Raw genomic sequence first — 23,619 nt, 5'->3', positions numbered from 1 at the left:
TACAGAAGAGGGAGAAGAGTAGATTAGTAGGATCAGTTTGTAAAGTGTAACACTAGGACATGATGGGTAAGAGTAAGGCTGTTCTCATGTTTCTATTGTGTTTTATGAGTTTCTTCAGGAAATTTAATGGCTCTAGTCATAAAGCCCTTCAGTCAACATTGTTTCATCACAGTCTCAGATACAGATTAACTCCGTTTTATTATAGGGGGTTACAAAATAAGGCCCTGATTTATGTTGGTTGAGCTGCTGGTTATTCTACAATTCACTTAGCAGACACTTTTCTCCAAAGCGACGTACATCAGAGAGTAAGTACAACACAAGCAAGGATCCAGAAAAAAGGGAACAATGTCAGTAAGAACAAACGATCAGCTTTGAGTCTGATTGGACACACAGGTGCTGACAGGAAGTGACCAGAGGCAAAGCACAACATTGAGGGCAGTTCTTGAGAGCTCTAATCAGTATAGAAACCATCTTATAAGTCATCGTTTATTAAACAAAAACCATCGTCATTACCATCATCATCATCAATAATATGGAGACCATCATCATTAAGTTAGTAGGTGTTCATAAAGAGCTGGGTCTTTAGCTTTTTCTTAAAGGTGCAGAGGGACTCTGCAGATCCAATGGAGTTTGGAAGTTCATTCCACCATCTGGTAGATTCCCACAATGTTAATTCTAAACGAACAGACCGACTTGCCTCTTCCAACCTTCTGTTATCATCATTGATGTGTATGTAGGGAAGAGAGACTCTACAACCATCTGCTCCCTATGAGATACTGTACTTGTCATACATTATTTCCATCCTCCTCTGCAGTCTTCTGCTCTTCCCTTCACCTCTGCCATTATCAGCCCGATTCAAAGAGAGCAGCTAGTTCAATGTGAGAGCATTGTCTGCCTCTAGTCAAGAGGCAAGTATACTACCTGAGGTATTCTCTATTGCACTTCTAAATTATAAGGCTGCAATCATGCAGTTTCTGGAGCAAGGTGGGGAGCATGTTATTGACCTTTTTACCAAATGATTTGTAATCAAAGATATATATTTTTTTGGACTGTGAAGGTGTCCATAGTGCTATTTTGCTCTATTTCCATTTAATTTCAAGAATTCATATTTTTGTCTATCTTAGTTGTTTGTGGATAGACAGGCAGATAGAGAGAGAGGTTGCTGATAGGGGTTGCCTTTTTCTTCAAATTTTCCAAAAATGCATTTGGTTCTCAAGCCAAGATTTTAGAGGCCGTGTGTAAATGTTATCTGTCTGCCAGCATCATCGAAATGAGCAAATGGAGAGCTGCTATTTCTGGAGTCTGACATTTCCCCTATCTCCTAGTGCACCTTGTATATTGCAAAGGAGTTTGGTAGGTGTTGTCCACCACTGCACAAATATATATATTTCTGCTGGTAGCACATTAACTTCAGGTGATGGCTAATTAAAGCTCAAGGCTTGCACAGGGAAGAAACGATTAGTCACAGAGAGCCTGTATAAGCCTTTATGAGCTTTTTCCTTATTAGACATATTTGTTGATGCAGTGTACACAGTTACAGACGGCTGCCTGTAAAACAATAAAGGAGTGCAGATAGAAGGGATAGGAACAGTATTTGCAGAAAGACATTTAGTGGATTTTAATTGTTAACAATGCTCAGGGTGTAAATCAGTCTTAGCATTGGTAAACTGGTTAACAAGTGTTCAGTATAAACACTCTCATTGTAACACAGAACTGTTTATGTTGATCGACTCTCTTCCCACAGCACATTTTCACATCATTATTTTAAGATGAGAAAAAAGTTGCTCTGGTGTGTGTGATTGTTTTCCTCTACCTATGGGTGTGTGTGAGAAACCGGTAGCGAAACTAAGACCACAAGATACTTGTAACACTCGAGTTAGGGATGTGTGCAACTCCACCCATCCTCAAGAGCTCGAGAGAGGAAGTGCAACATCCTCAGCTTTTACACATTCAAACCCAACAAATAAAAAATGTGGACCATGCAAGAGTCATGGCCACTTTTTTAATACAAGACATTTTTGTTTGACAACTAATTTTAAATGCACCTGGATTTATGGCAGACTACATCTGATCATACAATTATATCTGCCAACTGTATATTCAAGATTAGATTCCAACAATTCCTCCTAGTTTGAATGACAATAAAATGTTTTGAACTATTCCTGTTCATGTATTTTCTTTGTATGCTGTCTTCTGTCATTCAGAGCACAGTTCCTCTCTTTGTGTGATCTGTCCACAAGAGGGAGTTTAAACTACACATGTGTCAGACAGTACCACACAGAAGAAGAAATGAAGAGATAACACCTGCAGTGCAAAAGACGGTGCACTAGAGTGGGCACTTTCTCTATTTTTATACCTGCTGAATGAGTGTGAAGCACTGTGCCACCTGTTAACATGACTACTTGTTGGAACCGGTATTAGGAACAGCTCTGGTGTTAGGAACATGCCCTGTCATCAAACTCATTTATTGCAAATATATCTAACGGAAAAGTTTAAAAAATTTTGCAGAATCGTATTTTTTTTATTTTTTTTTATCTATCTTTTGATTCTTGACAAAATGCACTTAACATCCATTGCACATAAATGTCGTCTTAATGACACCTTACATACAAACCCTAAACCAAGTACATATAGGTTATTACTGCAAGACAAATGTGTTGGGTTTTTCAGCCATCCTGTAGGTAGCATCCTATGGGGAACCAAGGCTGTTGCCATGGCAACCAAAACTGGGATGGTCCACTATTACCATGGCGATGGGCCCTTGTTGTCTTGCCTTCCAGCCAGAATAAGCTGTCAGTGCATCAAACATGACTATCCGAGGATAATCTGACTTGTAATGCTTATGGGTGCCTATAGACCTGACCACAGTGTGTTTTCTTCTTTTTAATACTGAGAATGTGTGTGTAATGCAAAGGGAAGTGTGTGAGATACATAGGGGGGAGCAACATTTGAATGGTAACATGACACCTACAATATTATATAAATGTTCTGCTGCATGTCTTGGCCAGGACATTCTTGTAAAGGATATGTTTTTCCTGATTGCATAGATATTAAATAAATAAAACAACATATGCCCTTTATGCCCTGTATAATGAACAACAGCCCAACACCAACTGTCAGGAAGGAGCTTTCATTTAATTAAGGCTATTTCATTCTCTTAAATATCAGTGTGATCTGATTGGTAATTTGTCTTCACATGTGTATTCTGAGTTCAGGTGATTGATAACTGGGGCAGTGTAAGCAATCAACACACACAGGCTTTCGGTTTTTGATATGTCTAATGAAGATAAGTGTGTTTGGTGTTTTGCAAAATATTAGTCTGAGTCTGAAAAAGTGCAAAGTTAGGATATGAACTCTTCTTTTGGCAATGTTTTGGTTTCCCCTTGAGAACATTGGGGAAACATTTGACTGATTAATCTCCAGCTACGAGCTAATTGTGTCTGTGCAATGTTGTTGTTTTTTTAATTCAATTTTAACGGCTATCTTTCAAATTGCCTGATTGCATCTAAAGGAACCAATAGCTATGTTAACATGGACATAAATAATGTGAATAAAGAACTGATCAGAATCAAAATGCTTCATGTAAACACTTCATTCAAAAATTAATTATCCAATCCGCCTCATTCAGAAAGAAAATATATTCAAGAAGGGTGGTATGTGCGGTTTGTTCTACAGATCAATATCCATGTAAAAGCTTGATCCCATTGTGTCTCCCTGGTTAGGGAGAAACTTTTCTTACTGCTCATGTCTGCCTCTCTCTTCATGTCTGAAGGTCCTGTACCCCTGCACTCTCCCATTGTTTATGTTTGTTAGTTTCTTGCATGATAATTACATACTGCTGAGCTTACAGCTTAGTAAGGAAGAGAAGAAGAAACAATTCAGATAAAGTACAAATTAAATACAAACATCCAAAGTCACAGACAAGAGAGAGGAGGAGAATGAAATCTCTGTTTCACAGTGAGGGGGAGAGTGGAGGGGACGTGCAGCCACAGTGGTGTTTGTTAACAACACAGGAGGAGTCAGCTTGCACGAGGCTCTGGCAAAGCTTACCAAAAAAAACTACACAGAAAATAATGACGGAGCATGTACAAACAATGGGGCTTGAGTTCTGCTTGACCTAGATCTCACTCTGAAAAACATTATTGACACACGCCCAGTGACAGAAAACACAAACCTGACGTACCAAAGAACAGAGATCCATTTCTTACTAAAGTACACTAAGGCAACAGCTTATTATTTGAGGATACACATCAGACCAGCAGCTCTGTGCATGTCAGAATGTTTTTATTCTGATTATTGATGCATGTCATAATTGGATCACTTTATTAAAGAGGACATATTCTCCCCCTTCTCCACCTTTTCAAACAGTCCCCCTGTGGTCTAAATGAAACATCTGTGCTGTGCTTTGGTCAGAATATAACATGAATCAAGCACCAGAGGAGGTTTGTGACCCTGTATAAACCAGCTCTCTCAGAACGCTCCGTTTTGGTGTGTGTGTCTCTTTAAATGTAATGAGCCCCCCCCCCCCGAGTTTTCCCAGTAGACATCACTCCTCTGTAGCGAGAATAAAAATGACCGACCTGTGTAAAAGTTTTGTTCTAGGCTGGAGGTGGAGTCCATGGGTGGAGACACCAGGGGAGGGGAGGGGATTTTTTTATACCAGAATCCCACTGTGACATCACAAGGAGAGCAAATTTGAAATGGATCAATTTCCTCTTTGTTGTAAGACTTATGCAGACCACAAACAAAGGACTGGATGGGTTTATTTCACATTTTGTGGGTCAGTAGACACTCAGGTTACCCAGATATATGTTCAGAAACACTGTAAAGATGATTTTTCATGTAAACAGTGATGTTTTAATCAGATTGAAGACATTTTGCACATGTGAACATAGCCAAAGAGAGTTGTGATAATGTATCAAATCAACAAAGTTGTGGTTCTTAAATCCTAATCTGAAGCAGAAAGAAACTATGAAGCTCTTTAGAACTAGAGAGAAGCAGAGTTAGGTAATGTAGGTGAATCACTCTAAGTTATCTGGGGTGCATTCATTTGATCTGATCATTGTGAACATGTTGATTATTGTTTGGTTTAAATTCAGTCCTTTTAGCTACAACATTACTCAGAGTTTTGATCTTTGTAATGCTGGACACATGTGAAATGTATTTCCTTGTGCAGAGCGTCATTATCTTCTCTTATGAAGTGTGCTGTGTTTGTTTATGTTATTTTCTAACTTTAAATGTTATTTCCCTTTTGGCCTCATGAACCACTTTAATAACGGATACAATTTGCTTTGCAAAACAACTATAGTCAACCCCATTTCTGCTTTTGACTCCCTTCTCTCTTGAACCCTAAAATATGTGTTACCACTAGTGTACCCTTGTGTGTGTATGTGTGCTCTGATTGTAAAGCACGGGTCTTGTTATTCTCAAGTCCCCCTGACAACCAGCTGCCTCTTTGCCTGGATAAATATTTACTTGTTGCCTTCTGCCTGATGCACACACTTAGACACTCAGACTAGTTGATAAGCGCACCATCTGGACTGAGTGCTGGTTGTTAAGGGCTCATAAAACAGACCCTTACCTACTTAAAGGCAGAGGTCTCCCTGAGCGCCAAGCTGTGGAGAAAACAGCACACATACGTTCACCTCTGCATTCAACCATGCATAGTTACACACATGCCCACCCACATGGGGAAAAAAAGATAAACTAATCTTGTGACACATGCATCACGGCTCCACGTGTTAGTGCAGTGGGGTTTGTTGTCGAAAAAGTAAATTCATCATTGCAGTAAAAAGATTAAAACTTAATGTATGCCTGCGAAAATAAAAACATATATACCCCTCAAATGCAGATCCAATCTATTTTTGGGGTTTCAAAGGAGAAAGGTGAATATTTGTCTTATCTTTCTCTTGGAATTATTGACTTTAAAAATGTTTTTAAAAAACCCAGAGGGGTATTCCATCAAGGCAAAGACAAACTTAAAAGAGCAAATGATTTGTGATGCAACAAACAATTAGGTTAACATATTATAACTACAGCAAAACAAATGATGATTATCACAGTAGGAATGTATTTCAGAGGTTAAACAAAAACACAGTTCATGATAAAATATGTAGAATATTTGCACTAAAGTTTCCAAATTAATTAAAAATGGAATAAAACTATGTATATAGATTGAGTACTAACATTACTTCAAATGTTTCCAACAGTTATCAAAGCCGGAGAAATCATTTATCATTTAAACGTTGTAACAGGACGTGTCTTGTTGTGGCGGTCGCGGTGACGCCATGATTGGCACAACCTGTTGGATGTAACATCAAAGACTGATCGCCAAGGGCGGGAGCTGCTACTGAAAGCTGCCATACTGTTGCTGCTTTGATAAAAATGTAATGTTTATTATACTTGGATACATTACCTCATTGGTAAAGTAAAGTTACCATAAAGGAAAGGCTGGCTAATGAATGTTACCACCTAGCAGTGTTGGGCAGTAACGCATTAACGCGTTACAGTAATAATATTACTTTTACTAGTAGCGAGTAGTGTAACGAATTACTAATGAAATTCCAGTTATAATATTCCAGTTACTCGTTACAACCTTACTGTTGTTGTTATTACCCCACTTCTGATTTAAAATGCAACAATCCCCAGATTAATTTCATCGCACACATCAGACAAGCAGGAAGGTAGCGAGCATCATGGTTGCCAGGTTTGTAATTTTCCCGCTGAATTGGGCTTCTTTTTAGGTGCTGCCGCGGGTAATTTTTCTTTTGGCCATTGGGCTTATTTTGTCAGTTGTTGTCATACATACCTGGCAACCCTGGTTAGCTTGGAAGATGGAAGCGCTTATGTTTACATTCAGCGGATGGAAATATTCCCATTACTTTAGAGAGTCGAGAGGAAAGATGAAGAGAACATCGTTGTACTAGGTCTCTTTCTACTGCAAAAAATACAACCTCAAACCTCCTTAAGCACTTACATCAACAACAGCACAACAACGTGAAGCTTGTGTAAATAAACCCCACCAACGAGCCTTCTGCAGCCGCGGAGGATAGCTGAAGCCCTACAATACCTACAAAACAACCAAGACTGGATTTTAATGGTGGACAGCTACAAGCAAAAAAGAACAAATGAAACATGTGGTTTAATAAGAAAAGTAATATACCGAGTAGTGTAACATATTACTGTTGGCAGGGAGTAATAAGTAAAGTAATTACATTACTTTTAAAAAGAGTAACGAGTAATGAGTAATATATTCCTTTTTTTCAGTAACGAGCCCAACACTGTCGCCTAGGCGATGGTTAGTTTGGATGTCAGAAGCTTTGATAGGCATGGTTTTCCATGGTTTCAATCTACAATGTTACAATTCACTTAGCAGACGCTTTCATCCAAAGCGACATACATCAGAGATTAAGTACAACAGTAATCCATTCATACACCGCCACTGAAGCAGAGGGAGCAATGCAGGGTTGAGTGTCTTGCCCAAGGACACATCGGACATCAGCTGGGGATCGAAAAACACCAACTGAGCCACAGCCGCCCCACTCCACAATCTACAAAACATATTAACACTTTAGGGTTAGGGTTAGGGCTGGAGGAGCAGAGAGAATCACTCCCATGATTTCCCGCCAAGACTATACAAATCAAATGCATAGAAAGTGTACAATCAGAAACAATCTTTTTCCAAATCCTAGTAACTCCAAAAAGCTTCTACAGATTTAAAAAAATATTTTAGTTGTAAGCAAAACATTTGTGTTTCTGGAAAAGTTGAATTAGTTCAAGCAGGTTAATCTAACATTAATTTAAAAAAGCAATACACAACTCTTCCATTATATCCAGTTAGGCACTCTCTCACACTGCCATTGCTTGATTGAGAACAAGCAACCTTTATATGTTCATGTTCATCACTTCTCCATGTTGAAAATCTCTGTTGAGTTTTTTACAGAAGTAACAGGCCTTGACAGTGTTGCTGTTGGAAACCAGCTCAGGAGGATGTTGTAAATTATAGTCTGTGATTGCTGCTGTTACTGTTTTGAACACAAACACTTAAAACATCGGCAAGTTACAGCATGTCTCCAAGGCATCTCAGGAGGGTGACACTAAAAGATGCTGAAGAAATGGAGAGAGACTTTTCCCTGAGGAGGGAGCAAGGATGCAAAAGAGCCACCGAGCAGTTTGGATTAGTGCAGTTTGGTAAACTCTGATCTTACTTGCGTTTTCACAGTGGGTGCATATGTGTCGCTTTCTCTGCAACCCTGCACCATTTTGCTGGAAGGTATGGTGTTCTTGTACATCTTTGAAATTTGGAACTATTCTAGTGTTTTTTTAATAAATATAATATATAACGGGTATTGATTGTTACACCCTTCACCTGCTCCTCGCTGAAATCCTGCTTTTTGTTGCCCAGTCAGACTTACCTCAGGTAAGACCTCCTCAGCTCATTGTTCTGTGGTTTAAAAACAAATAATAGGACATTACTCATGTGTATCTCAAATAGTTGTTTTATACACTTCTTGAAATAGTCATCTATTTCAGATTTGACATAACAATGCAGAATCTGTAGGTGCGGGACAGGATTTTGGTATTGAGCAGTCGTATATGTCCTGATGCAATCTAGGATCAAATACCATTAATCCGAGGACAATTTTGCTTTAAGTTGTCTTTAATCAGACACATAAATGTACAACCAGCTCTACACTATTGATTCTCAAAACCACCTCCATTTTCATTTCCTAAGTTGCTAGACAAACTGTAAAAACATGGAAACACATGGAAAACTGGGCTTGAATTTCCTTATCTCTATCAGCTGCTCAACAGAAGACCGAATGAGTTGGCCATGCTCCCAGATTCAGTTTAATTTAACTCCATGTTTATGTGTATAGCACATTTCAAATGTAAACTGCTTTACAAAAGGGACAAGAAAAAAGAGGTTATACACAAGCACAATTACGGATATACAGATCAAATGCATACTGAAGTGCATTGCAGATGATATCCCTGTAAGCAATCCGGAGATTGACTGTGCAGACAGATGCACTGTGCAACACCCACATGTTTTCAAAATGCTTTAAAGACAGCACCCTCTGGCAGCAGAGAGAAAAGCAGAAGTATACTGTACTGTACAAGCAAATCTATATGTGTGTGTGTGTGTGTGTGTGTGTGTGTGTGTGTGTGTGTGTGTGCGTGCGTGCGTGCGTGTGTGTGTGTGATGTAACCAATCTCCTCACTATTTTCTTTCCAACAATAATGTAATGAGTTCTTTATATCTCTCCTCATGCCATTTCTATTTCTACATTTTAAACTGGGGGTGAACCAGCAGTCAGTTAACAAAGCAAACCAAGAAAACAGGAAATTGATTTACCTCTCTGATGCTCTGCATAGAGTTGTAGTCAAGACCACACTAACTGAGACCAAGACACGCCAGAGGCCAGAGTGCTCCGATACAAAGACAAAACCAAAACATTTAGAGGTTGAGACCAAGACAAGACCAAGACAAGACCAAGACCATGAATATCAATCATCACAAGATTAAATCAAAGAGCTCTCTTTTTTTATTTAAGTTTTGTTTTGAATTAATTTGACAGCAAAAAATAAGGTCTATGCACTTTGTTTTCAAAGCACCACAAGGCAAAGAAAATCTCAAGTCAGATTTTCATCTAACCTCTTGTCAAAAATATTTCATTACACTTATTAAAAACCACATTCATCTGAGAAGTCCAGATACACTTTTTTATACCTTGAAATAATAAAATGGAACAGCCTTATTATCTGAACTTGTGTTTGTGAGCGAAAGAAGAGTCAGAATTTTGCCCGAAGCTTATTTGCCAACACATCACTAGCAAAGATAAACAAGCATACTGCAAATAGCCCAGAGTGTTTGAATATAATTATCTGATGACTTTTCTGTCACCATGAAATGACAGAAGGGAGATGAAGGCTCGTCAAGACCAGTGTGATGAGTGAATAACAACAACCGTATGTGATTTGACAGGCTAATCAGTGCTTACTTGTCATTCATCTGCTCCATCTCCAGTCTGCGAGCTCTCACATTTTCTCATTATCTCCAGCTCGCTTTCCTTCTTGTTAATTGTATGCTTTTAAAGGTCCCATATTATGCTTTTTCTGGTTTTATATGCCCTTTAGTGTGTTTTCCAAGTGTCCTGTGCATGTTTAGGCACATCTATGTGCAAAAATTCAAAGTCCGCGGAAACGCGGCTTCTCCTACCTCCTCCTGTTAGCTGCAGCATTAGCTGCATGTAACGCTCGGTTCTAGCCCCCCTCGATAAAAATGTGTCAGTCCGACGTCATTGTCAGTGTGAGATCACTGATCTAAGCCCATTGGCTCGTTGTGGCAAGCCCAGCAGCTCAATTTCCGAGAAGTGTGCTGAGAAACTGACCAATAACGACAGAGCGGATCAGCAGACCAATCAGAGCAGACTTGGCCCACGCGGGGTCTAACAGTGTGGGCTCAACAGAGTGTAGCTGACGGACTCAGAGCGTAGAGGGAGCAAGGAGGAGCAGTACATGAAAACAGACACTTTTTAGAACTTTAGCTATTGTGAACATCCAAAAGTAGGTACATAGATTAAATATACGAACCCCAAAAAGGGCAGAATATGGGCTCTTTAATTCCTCACTCATTCTCAGACTTGGTTTGTATTCACTTTTGCCCTTTAAGATCATTTTCTGTTTGATTTTGTTCGTTGTTTGACAGTAATGTTGTCTGTGTTGCTGTCTTTATTTGGTTTCCTCTAACCTCTTTGTCACTATTCTTCTGTTATATTCGGTTGTATGACATTTTGTGAACAAATATCTTGCAGGGAGTAATACAAAAGGATCCATTCCAAGCTCATTTTTTCTGAATGTAGCTCAAGCCAGAGAACACATCCTCAGCTACCTAAAGTTAACCACTTCCCAGTTTCATTAGTTGCAAATTCTTGAAACTCCTGGAAGACTTGAAAAATAGAATCAGTAGATATCTTCTAAAAAAGTCAAACTCTCCTATAATAAGCACTTACACAAGTTATCTTGCTTATCATCATTTACATTGTGTGTTAGTGGATGTGTCTGCAGAGACCCTGTCCTCTCTGGCTGTATATGGATGTTTTGGGTTTGTGGGCCGGGATTAGATGTGTTTCCCCCAGCCCATAACAGCGCGTAGGGGAGTTTGTCAGTTGATGAAATTCAGTGATGGGACGCCGGTCAAACAGATGAATATTGTGAACACTGGTATTGTGCCAAGCAGACAAAAGTTGGTTACAAAACGCAGTTGAACCTTGGTTTGACTTTTACCTGTGATCATTTAGTTGGCCTGTTTTGTGTTGGACAGGCAGGGGCCAAACACCTGAGCGTGTTCTAGTAGGTACAAGCAGTAAATGTACAAGCTAACCATCAATTCAATTCAATCAATTTTTATTTGTATAGCGTCAACTCATAACAAGTGTTATCTGGAGACACTTTACAAGAAGCAGGTAAAATACCTTACTCTTTGTCTGTTAACATTACAAAAGAGCAGGTAAAAAGACCTTACTTATTGTTATGTTACAAAAAGCAGGTAAAAGACCTTACTTATTGTTATGTTACAAAAAGCAGGTAAAAGACCTTACTCATTGTTATGTTACAAAGATCCGGCCTATCCATCATGAGCACTTTAGCAAAGCAGCAAAAGTTACAGTGGTTAGAAAAAACTGTCTTATTAAAAGGCAGAAATCTTCGGCTGGATCCCCGGCTCATGAAGAAACAGTCTTCACAGGACTAGACTGCATCGGGCTTGGAAAGGGATAGGGGGAGAGATGGGATAAGATGCAGGAAGAGGGATAGAGAGCAAGGGGGTGGGGGGAGGTAGACCGTCCATCAGCAATCCGGTGGGGAGGGGAGGGGGTGTGGGGGGGTTGTTCTGGCAGGCCGCCAACCAACGATCCGGTGAGGAGGGGGTAGTGGTGGGGTGGGGGTTGTTCTGGCAAGCCGTCAACCAACGATCTTGAGGAGCCTAGGAGAGCTCAAGAGCTCCCAGGAAAGTAGGTGGTTAGTGACTGAGATTTATAGATAGATACATGCAGTAATATGATGTACTGTATATGCACAGAGAGAGAGAGAGAGAGAGAGAGAGAGGAGCTCAGGGTGCCAGTTCCCCCGGTAGTCTAAGCCTATAGCAGCATAACTAAGAGCAAGATTTATCAAAAAGTAAAGTTTTAAGTCTATTCTTAAAAATACAGACTGTGTCTGCCTCCCAGACCCCGGCTGGAAGGCGGTTCCAGAGGAGAGGAGCCCGATAACTGAAGGCTGTACCCCCCATAGTACACTTGGAGACTGTAGGTACCACCAGCAGGCCTGCAATCCGGGACCGCAACGCTCTCGAGGGACAGTACGGCACTAGTAGCTCCTTCAGGTAAGATGGTGCCTGGCCATTTAGAGCTTTGTAGGTGAGAAGAAGGATCTTGAATTCTATTCTAGACTGTATAGGGAGCCAGTGCAGAGAAGCCAGGACAGGAGTGATGTGGTCCCATTTCCTGGTTCTGGTCAGTACACGAGCTGCAGCATTCTGGACCAGTTGAAGAGTCTTTAGAGATTTGCCAGAGCACCCTGACAAAAGAGAGTTACAATAATCCAGTCTGGAGGTAACAAATGCATGAACTAGTTTTTCTCCATCATTTTGCGACAGGATATTCCTGATCTTAGATATATTACGAAGGTGAAAGTAGGCTGTTCTTGAAACTTGACTGATGTGAGAGCTAAAAGACATATCTTGATCAAAAAGAACTCCTAGATTCCTAACAGCGGTGCTAGATGCCAGGCTGATGTCACTAAGGACAGTCAAATCACTAGAAAAAGTCTCTCTGAGGTTCTTAGGGCCTAGCACAATAACTTCAGTCTTGTCTGAGTTAAGTAGCAAAACATTTCTGGTCATCCAGGTCCTAACATCCTTAAGGCATGTTTCTAGCTGACATAACTGACTGGTACCATTGGGCTTCATTGATACATAAAGCTGCGTATCATCTGCATAACAATGAAACTGTATGGAGTGTTTCCTCATAATATTTCCCAGAGGAAGCATATATAATGTAAAAAGAATTGGTCCAAGCATTGAACCTTGTGGGACTCCATGGCAAACTTTAGTGTGCATAGAGGACTCAGCATTAACATGTACAAACTGAGATCGGTCTGATAAGTAGGATTCAAACCAACTTAAAGCAGTCCCTGTAATTCCAAGCAAATGCTCCAGTCTGTACAACAGGATCCGATGGTCAATGGTGTCAAAAGCAGCACTAAGATCTAACAAGACGAGCACAGACAGAAGTCCCCTGTCTGAGGCTAGAAGTAGATCGTTTGTAACTCTAACTAGTGCAGTCTCAGTGCTATGGTGGACTCTAAAACCTGACTGGAACTCCTCAAATAAACTGTTGTCATGGAGAAAGTCACACAGCTGTTTAGCTACCACCTTCTCCAGGATCTTCGAGAAAAAAGGAAGGTTGGATATAGGCCTGTAATTAGCCAGAGTACCTGAGTACAGAGTAGGCTTTTTAAGTAGAGGTTTGATTACCGCTACTTTAAATGCCTGTGGTACATAGCCTGCCAGTAAAGACATATTGATCATATCTAATATGGAGTTGCTAACTAAGGGAAAGACTTCCTTAAACAGCTTGGTTGGGACTGGGTCCAAAATACAGGTTGACGGTTTCGATGCAGAAAAAATGGAATTTAGCTCTGAAAGGTCGATTGGAGAAAAACAGTCGAGACTAATATCTGGTCCTGGAACTGTCTCTGCCGTATCAGACGTATCCGCACCAGGTAAGGGCAGGAGGTTACCAATTTTGTCTCTGATGTCTAGAACTTTGTTGTTGAAAAAGCTAAGGAAATCATTACTGCTGAGGGCTAGAGGAATACAAGGCTCAATGGAGCTATGAATCTCTGTCAGCCTGGCTACAGTGCTGAAAAGGTATCTAGGATTGCCTTTGTTTTCCTCGATTAGAGAGGAGTAGCAGGCAGCTCGGGCATGACGTAGAGCCTTCATATATCTTCTATGACTATCCTGCCAGAAAAAACGAGATTCTACCGTTTTGGTCGAGCGCCATATTCTTTCAAAATTCCGCAACGATTGTTTTAGAGTACGGGTTTCTGAGTTGAACCATGGAGCCACTCTCCGCTGCTTGACAACCTTCTGTTTCAGGGGAGCAATCGAATCCAGAGTAACTCTCAGCGAATCCACTGCACTATCAACAAACTGATCTAGCTGAGAGGGACTAAAGCTATCGTAAGAGTTTCCAACTGGGTTAAAACACGGTACTGAATCAAAAACTGAAATAGCTTCCTTAAATCTAGCCACAGCACTATCCGACAAACTTCTAGAGAGCACACCTCTTCCAGGCAGAGGTAATTCTGGTAGGACAAAGTCAAAAGTAATAAGGAAATGGTCTGATAGAAGAGGATTTTCTAGGAAAACTGTAAGGTTTTGGATTTCAATTCCATAAGCTAAAACAAGATCCAGGGTGTGGTTAAAACGATGAGTAGGTTCGTTTACACCCTGGGTGAAACCAATAGAGTCTAATAGTGACATGAAAGCTGTGCTCAGGCTATCATTTTCAACATTCACATGGATATTGAAGTCACCTACAACAATTATTCTATCACTGCTAAGGACTAAATCTGATAAAAAATTCTGCAAATTCAGATAGAAACTCAGAATATGGGCTAGGAGGGCGGTAAACTACAGCAACTAGAACTGGCTGAAAGGTTCTTGAGACTGGATGTGGAAGACTAAGAACAAGGCTTTCAAAAGAAGAAAAATTCAGCTTTGGTCGAGGGTTAACTAAAAGACTGGAATTAAAAATAGCTGCTACTCCACCACCTCGTCCAGTGTCTCGAGGTATATGAGTACAAAAATGACTGGGAGGAGTGGATTCATTCAAACTAACATATTCATCTCGACACAGCCAGGTTTCAGTTAAACAAAGTAAATCAATATGCTGATCTGATATCAGATCATTCACTAAAAGAGACTTGGATGCTAAGGACCTAATGTTCAAAAGTCCGCAGTGAATCCTCCGATCTTGTAGCAAAATCGTATTCGTAGTTTTGATTCTAATCAGATTCTGATGATTCACGCCGTTTGAATGACTTATAAAAACGGGTCTGGGCCGGGGGACAGACACAGTACCTATAGTATAACTACAGTTCGATTCAGAATTACAGCTATAGTGACTGGGAGACAGATCTAAGTGTAAGACTGCAGCTCTGCCTCCTGGTCTGAACTCTGTGTTGTTGTCAGGGTTTTGGACTAATAACCTCTGCTATGTTTCTAGATAATAGAGCTGCACCGTCCAAAGTGGGATGGATGCCGTCTCTAGCTAGCAGACCAGGTTTTCCCCAAAAAGACTGCCAGTTATCTATGAAGCCCACATCATGTGCTGGACACCACCTCAACCATGCAATGGGCATGCACTTTTGGTGGTGATAAGCCCAGGAGGAGGGCTCAAATTTGAATGTTTAATGAATAAACTGTAACAAACATTGTTTTTAGTATGGTTTGAAGAAATTTGGATTTGGATTTTTGAGACAGAGCAAGTCCCCCTGTTTCCTCCAATCTAAGATACCAGGATGTGGGCATTATTGGCAAGATAGAATAAGTATGTAAGTAAAATATCAAACTGCTAATGCAGGTAGAATAAAAAAAATGTGCCTTATAAGAACAAATGAGAAGGCAGGACCTGAGGCCATGCTTGGCCATGGATGGATAAAGAGAAAACATATGTTGTTCTGTTACATTAAGTAAGTACATTAAACGAAGAATATGTAACTTTTTGATCCAGTAGATGTCACCCTTGAGCACCAGCATGAAACCAAAACAACTCGCGCTGCATTGTTGTGTTAGCATGCTAATGATAGCGATCTTTATTATGCTCGTATCTTCACACTGCATGTAAATTTACCTGAAATGAGCGTGATCTAGAAACACAGTTAATCAGTGAGTACAGTATGTTATTCTTCTTTTCTCTAGTCCCTCAATTAAACAACTTTTATACACGAGGGGAGGAGTCAGCCGGCCGTCCCGGCGATGTAAACAAACTGAAGATAGGACTCTGAAAACTCTGAAAACATCACAGACAGTGGGACTCGGGTGTTACACTCATTGTAGACAGTCATGACTCACATAGTTTTTTTCAGAGGATATACTTGATTTCTATTATATTTAAGTGTAAAATGTCGCACATTCAGCCTTTAATAGACTGATTTTTTTTGTCATTTCTGAATGCTAAAAGACAAATTACATATTATAGTTGTTGAGAATGAATTGATATTATACAGCATGTAGCCTATACCTTCTGTACTTTCTTCTCAATGCAGACAGCCATGGCATAGGGCGCCAGCTGTCTCTGCTGTCTGTGCTGCAGCCTATGGTGACTAGACACCAATTGTCCTGCTGACAAATCATACATCAGGCCCCACTTTGGATGCTCCGGGGACGAGACAGCAGTTTGAAATATGTGTCTGGGCTCTGTGTTTTGTGTGTAGTGAATGTTTGCTTTGGGGGGAGGCATAGGGGGTGCTAGAATATAACCTGTTTTCCTCTGCTTCCCCGTTATGCTCTGAATCTCACAGGATTGCTCACTGGCCCTGATGGTACAAACAAAAAACACATATACACACTCACACCCATGGACAAACACACACACACACACACTCTCAAAGACAGTTTTATTACTATTTCCTCTTTAGTTTATCGCCTTATTTCTCAGCGCTGGGTCCCAGGGAAAGTACACTGCTGTTAGCAAGGGAGCGTGTGTGTGTGTGTGTGTGTGTGTGTGTGCGCGCGTGTGCGCGCGTGTGCGTAAATGTATGTGTTATAACTTGCCAATATTGCAGCCCCGCTTGTCACATAGCATTGTGTGTTTATGTTTATGTGTTAACTGTCATTATCTCTCAGAGCCATGTGAGCCCTCGGTGTTGAGTCAGATGGTCCTGTCTATTCTTTCTGCAGTTACCATGTCAAACACTGTTCAGTTAGTGCAAAACTTGATATCTACACTGACTTATCTTTCATCTGTTATTCCATTCCAAGCAAATAAAAATATGAATTACAATAGATCAACTTTTTTTTACCTTTGATTAGTTCCACTTATATTTAATTCTGTAATTGTAAACATCTTCATTAAATGCATTTCACTTTGCCTAGGATGTGCCACTATGCCATGTATTTTACAGTTGAAGGTTGGGATGCAGCTCACCATCTGCAATTACCATTTTGGCAATTATGAGATCTGGATCTTGCAATTATGGGATCCAGATCTTGTAAATGATGAGGCGGATGTACATTTATCTGGTGCCACTAATTAGTGCTAAATCCAAGTGGCTTGCTGATGGTAAAGTGCAGACAGTGTTTATAACCTGCAGCTATGTACTGCTTATCTTCTACACTGGCAAGCCGACCAGTTTCTCAGTAAAGGGGGCGGAGCTTCTCCTACAACCCAACTTCAAAAATACAGAACTATCCCTTTAAAGATAAATAAATGTAAGTTTAGTTATTTACATATTTTATTGTTTTGGTTCTAAGTTTCAATGGCCTCTTGCAGGAGTGACCCTTTGTGGTTATGGCTGGGACATATGAGGAACAGTTTTATCTTTAGGTGTTGTACTATAACATGTAACAACACATAACCTTTAACAGATATTCTCACCTCGTCCTTTTAAGGTTGGGCCAATGTGTGTATGAAAATGTGCAATCACACGCCACCTGTCCTGTCTATCCCTCTCCTGTCCTCCTTCTCCATCTGTCACTTCCTTACCAACACATGGTGTCTTATTTTGCCGACTCAGCAAGGCTCCAGGCTCAGTGAGATACATGTATAATCACACACACTCGTGCATCTCTCTTGCACTGTTGTGTAAGGTCTGTCATATAGTTCCTGTTTAAGAGAAAGTGTATTGTATTCACTTGAGATTTTTGATAGGTTAGTCCTGTGTGTCTTGAAATTCTGCCTGAGTTTTTGCCTTATTTGGCAATGGATATATACAGTATGTCAGAGTGAGCCGGCTGATGAAGTTAGATTACGTTTAATTAAAACCCTTGAAGATGAGAGTGAAAGATTCTTAGTTAAAAAGGGAAAGCCTGAAGTAATGGCTTTTTGGAGGCCTCAACAGGGCTGTAAAAAAACGTGTTTCCACAGTATTGATACATTGTCGTCACAAAAAATTGCTTTTTACATATACAGTACATTTAAAGCAGGATTAGTAATGGAGACCAATTGAACTATTTTCTGATGTGTATAAGTCACTCGCAACATCTACATGAGGTTTGTGGGTCAAGCTGCTAAATGCTACATTCACCAGTTTTTCTATCAGCCATGAGGTTCATAGTGCATGGTGAGTATATTTACCCTTTCCAGTTATGTTTACTTCCTTATACCATAATTTCCTTATGATTTCATGTAAGCACTGCAAGTTAACCAAAACAGGGCAATGAAGGCTTAATAAAAAACAAATGATGAGATTAAAGACAATAAATTCTAAGTAAAAAAATGATGGAAACTGTTTAGTGCTAATTCTCTGAGACTTCATGCAGTGAAAAAATAAAGAAAAACCTACAAAAGCTTGCGGGTCAAAAATGGTATATCTTCCATTGGTGCTCATTGAGGTCATGTTTGTTGAACACCACTGAGCTGATCTCATTGCTTCCCATGTCACTTCATAATATATATTATCCTGTATCAACTGAGTGTGGGTACATGCTCGTCAATTTCCATGTGTGCTTGAGACTTTTGTGTACATAAATGATATTTACATAATTTCGCTGCCTCAGTGTAATAATTCACTTCTGTTACCTTGGCATAAGAGGAACAGAGAGCATGCTGCAGTAAAACTCCTCAATAACCCACATTTATTCTTTGTTTGCTACTCTCTGGCTTATATGGTACAGCAGTAAATTATGGCGCTTTTAAATTTAATAACAGCTGTCAAGGAGGACTGGGAAAATACCTTTCTCATATAGTAAATATTCTTTATATTGACTACAAAGCATTTAGAGAAAACCAAGATGTCCAAGTGTTCTTGGATAAGGCACTGGGGGCATAGCCAGCAGTGTGTGAATATTGATGAATAAGACCCATTAGTCCACCTTCAGTATTTGAATGTGTTTATGAATGGGTGAATGCCACATATTGTGAACAGCACTTTATATTGACAAAAGAGTTGAAAAGCCCTTTGTAATACAGTATAATACATGTACCAGTTAAATGAGGGGTTATTATATGGGCTTTGTTCAATTGTAAAGGAGTGACTCAAAAAACTAGACAATGCCTCCTCAGGTAATTAGCAATTACCTTAAGTCGATACTAGAACCTAACAGGTATTCAGGTTTGTTTCACTCAAGGAAGGCAGGAGATGCAATTTCAAGAAGCTCAATAATCTTGATCACATTTAATAAAGTTGTAGTATCAAAAACAAAGCATCCTGAATACCTAACCAGTCACCTTTATGGCACCTCTGACATTTCCATTTAGGGCGGCTGTGTATCAGTAGTTGAGTAGGACGATCCCCAGCTCCTGCAGCCACATGTCCGATGTGTCCTTAATCAGCACTTTGAGTAGTCAGAAGACTAGAAAAGCGCTACAAGTTTAAGTCCATTTACCATGTTGACCTTGTTTCTCTATTAACAAAGGTCACTTCACCTTTCTTGCCCAGCATGAATGAATGAAACCTTTATTGCCCCTAGGGGAATTTGCCTTGCACAGAGAGCTAAAAAACACAATACAAACAAAAATTTACAGGACAGCACATAAGAACACATAAAAACACACTAAAGCATCACATGATTCAATGAGGGATTTCAGCAAGTTAAATAAAGTGCAGAGTGCCGAGTTCGTCCTGTATAATCAGTTCTTATTAAGCAGCTGAATTCTGCGCGGTACAAAGGATGTAATGCCTCTTTTAGTCCTCATCCTGGGCATTCTGTACCTGTGCCCTGAATTCAAGATTTCATACTCTGACCAAAGGGGGTGCAGAGGGTCAGCTGTAATCTTGATGGCTAAATTCAGTGTGTACAGGTCTGTCAGGAAAGAAATGCTGTACATTTGCTTCCCAGTTATCTCGCTGCCTAGTTTAACAACCTTGTCCAGCTTGTTCTTATTTTGTAAGGACAGTGCAGTAGCATTGGTTGCTAGTTGAATTTAATGTAGCACACATATATGGACACTCATACACATTCAGATACAAAAAAAACAGACATAAAAGTGTCACGATGAGCTGTATTTCCATTTGACCAAAGTACTGTATAGAGCATGGATGATTGGAAACTCAGGAAAGTGGGAGGAGGGAGGGTTGGTTTGAATGTGTTGGGGGATGGAGTATAGTTACTCAGCAGCAGTTGTGAAGGTCATTTTCTCCAGTGGGGCGGGCTTGTTGTTCGGTCAAGCATTGAGTGTTTACAGACGTGTGTGTGTGTGTGTGTGTGTGTGTGTGTGTGTGTGTGTGTGTGTGTGTTGCCAGGCCTATTTTCTGGACTGCTACATTATTTTTTCCTCGCCTTTCAGGCACATTTCAGTCATGTTTGCACGTGTTCTAGAATAAAAAAAGTTCTAAAAAAGTGTCTGTTTTCATGTACTGCTCCTCCTTGCTCCCTCTACGATCTGAGTCCGTCAGCGACACTCTGCTGAGCCCACACTGTTAGACCCCATGTGGGCCAAGTCTGTTCTGATTGGCACCCTGAGCTCCTCTCTCTCTCTCTCTCTCTCTCTCTCTCTCTCTCTCTCTCTGTGCATATACAGTACATCATATTACTGCATGTATCTATCTATAAATCTCAGTCACTAACCACCTACTTTCCTGGGAGCTCTTGAGCTCTCCTAGGCTCCTCAAGATCGTGGGTTGGCGGCCTGCCAGAACAACCCCCCCACACCCCCTCCCCTCCCCACCGGATTGCTGATGGACGGTCTACCTCCCCCCACCCCCTTGCTCTCTATCCCTCTTCCTGCATCTTATCCCATCTCTCCCCCTATCCCTTTCCAAGCCCGGTGCAGTCTAGGCCTGTGAAGACTGTTTCTTCATGAGCCGGGGATCCAGCTGAAGATTTCTGCCTTTTAATAAGACAGTTTTTTTCTTACCACTGTAACTTTTGCTGCTTTGCTAAAGTGTTCATGATGGATAGACCGGATCTTTGTAACATAACAATGAGTAAGGTCTTTTACCTGCTTTTTGTAACATAACAAAGAGTAAGGTCTTTTACCTGCTTTTTGTAACATAACAATGAGTAAGGTCTTTTACCTGCTTTTTGTAACATAACAATGAGTAAGGTATTTTACCTGCTTTTTGTAAAGTGTCTCGAGATAACACTTGTTATGAGTTGACGCTATACAAATAAAAGTTGATTGATTTATTGAAGTTGATTGATTGGTCTGCCGATCCGCTCTGTCGTTATTGGTCAGTTGCTCAGCACGCTACTTGGAAATTTCAACATGAGCTGCTGGGCTTGCCACAACGAGCCAATGGGCTTAGATCAGTGATCTCACACTGACAATGAAAAAATTTTATCGAGGGGGGCTAGAGCCGAGCGTTACATGCAGCTAATGCTACAGCTAACAGGAGGACGTAGGAGAAGCTGCGTTTCCGTGGACTTTGAATTTTTGCACATAGATGTGCCTAAACATGCACAGGACACTTGGAAGACACACTAAAGAGCATATAAAACCAGAAAAAGCATGATATGGGACCTTTAAAGTAAAGTAAAGTGTCTTAAAAATGTGTCATAAATTACTTTGAATATTTGCACAGTAACCTCATTTATGTACCTCCATCCACAAGTACATTTAACTACACCATGTGGATGTTAATTCAAGCTCAGTGATGTTAATACACCTCTTGTTATGACAAAGGAAAAATATCACACCTGTGAGTGTGTGTGTGTGTGTGTGTGTGTGTGTGTGTGTGTGTGTGTGTGACTGAGTGAGAGGGGGGGGGGGGCAGTGAGTAGTGTTTGTGTTTCTGACTGCGAACACTTACAGGTGTTTCTTCCACCCCCTGCCTTGATGACGCACAATAGAACCCTAGTGAAATAGCACAGGGTGTCTGTGTGTGTGTGTGTGTTTTTTTTTATTTTTATAGGCAACCCCTCGAGACATGTGATAGTCCAGCTTGTTCGCCTCAACACAGTTGGTAAAATCCTCAGATGGCTTTGAGCAAGAGAGCCATATTGTGTCGGTCAGATTTTCAAAGGAAACTCCACAAAGGGCAGGAAACAAAAATCTACTGAGCCTCGCTCTGGCAGTCGTCAAGGGGATACAGCCTTAGGGGTCCTTAAGGCAGATCCTCTGGCAGCTGTCTGGTTGCCATAGTGCTGATCACAGAGAAGAGCAATGAGTGAGGAGAAAAATGGGACATTCCAGTAAATTGTTGTGCTTGTTGTTGCTGTTATTCTTTCTTAACTCCTCCCTGGCTTCTGTTGAACAATCACTTCCTAGCATAGTCTACTCAGTCACTTTGTCTCATTAAACATAGCCTATCTATTTTTATCATTTGTTGGAAATCTGGAGCGCTCCATGTTCGCAAGCCATAAAAACCTTTAATATTTACACTCCTGTTTGATGGTTCACATGTGCAATGTTAGTTGCACTTTGTTTATTTTACAAGTTTTTATGTTGTTTGTATTTCATTTTGTGTTTCTACAGAGTGATATCTTCTCTTTTTATTACCTTTAAGTAAATAGAACCCTGTTTAATGTTCCATACATTATCATTAAGGCCTTAAAAGACACTTAACAAATTAGCTTGATGAGGAAATAAATGCTGTAAAGCCCGGCTGTTTAGTTGTGCAATGAGATAGAATAAAGGCGATGAATCGGATTTTCATTACCAAACCAAAAGTATCAATTTGAAAATATTTTTGGTTATTCTGTAAGGAGGTTAAGTGCGTTTTTTATGTTTGGTGTTGGAGGATATTTGATGATTTGTTTCATTGTCTTGAGTTTTCAAGATGAGAAATATCACTTCCATATTCGACTGTTATGAAGCTGGAGCGAGCAGTAAACTCTGGTGCTGAAAATGAAGCCGATGCGAAAGTGCAAAAAACAGTAGAACCTCAAGTTGGCTCGTTGCAGCTGTTTGCCTTGAGTCTTAAAGAGCCCATATTATGCCCTTTTTGAGGTTTGTATATTTGATCTATGTACCTACTAAAGTATGTTCACAATAGCTAAAGTTTGAATAAAGTGTATGTTTTCATGTACTGTCGCTCCATGCATCGGCTCTCTTCTGACTCTCTCTAAGACTCTGAAGTGCCCACGTTCAGAGTCCCCACGTGTGCCAAGTCTGATCTGATTGGTCGGCCTGTCGGCTCTGCCGTCATTGGTCAGTCGCTCAGCCACTCTGGCTCCGAGTGGAGCAAAAACATTAGCACCTTAGCACTACTGTGCTACCGCAGGCTACGGCGTGGGAGTGCTACAGAAGTTAATGGGCGTGCAACATGAGCTGCTGGGCTTGCCACAACGAGCCAATGGACATAGATCAGTGATCTCACACTGACAATGACGTCACACTGGCAACTTTTTTTCGAGGGGGGCTAGAACCGAGCGTTACATGCAGCTACTGCTACAGCTAACAGGAGGACGAAGGAGAAGCTGCGTTTCCGTGGACTTTGAATTTT

General features: G+C 40.5%; 1 protein-coding gene across 5 annotated transcripts in view; it reads left to right on the top strand.

The window, feature by feature from the left end:
* The window catches only part of rap1gap2a (RAP1 GTPase activating protein 2a), an 83,023-nt gene that overhangs the window by 17,123 nt on the left and 42,281 nt on the right, over positions 1-23,619 (top strand). For 2 of the 5 annotated variants that reach the window (XM_061045839.1, XM_061045841.1), the window contains exon 3: positions 16,339-16,614. The exons of the other annotated variants lie outside the window; for them this stretch is intronic. The gene's annotated coding sequence lies outside the window, so the exon portion shown is untranslated. The remainder of the gene's footprint in view (positions 1-16,338; positions 16,615-23,619) is intronic. 5 annotated transcript variants of the gene reach the window in all.

Source organism: Labrus mixtus, chromosome 9 (genome assembly GCF_963584025.1).
Source record: "Labrus mixtus chromosome 9, fLabMix1.1, whole genome shotgun sequence".
NCBI lineage: Eukaryota > Metazoa > Chordata > Actinopteri > Labriformes > Labridae > Labrus > Labrus mixtus.
This window is presented reverse-complemented; position numbering and strand designations above follow the sequence as displayed.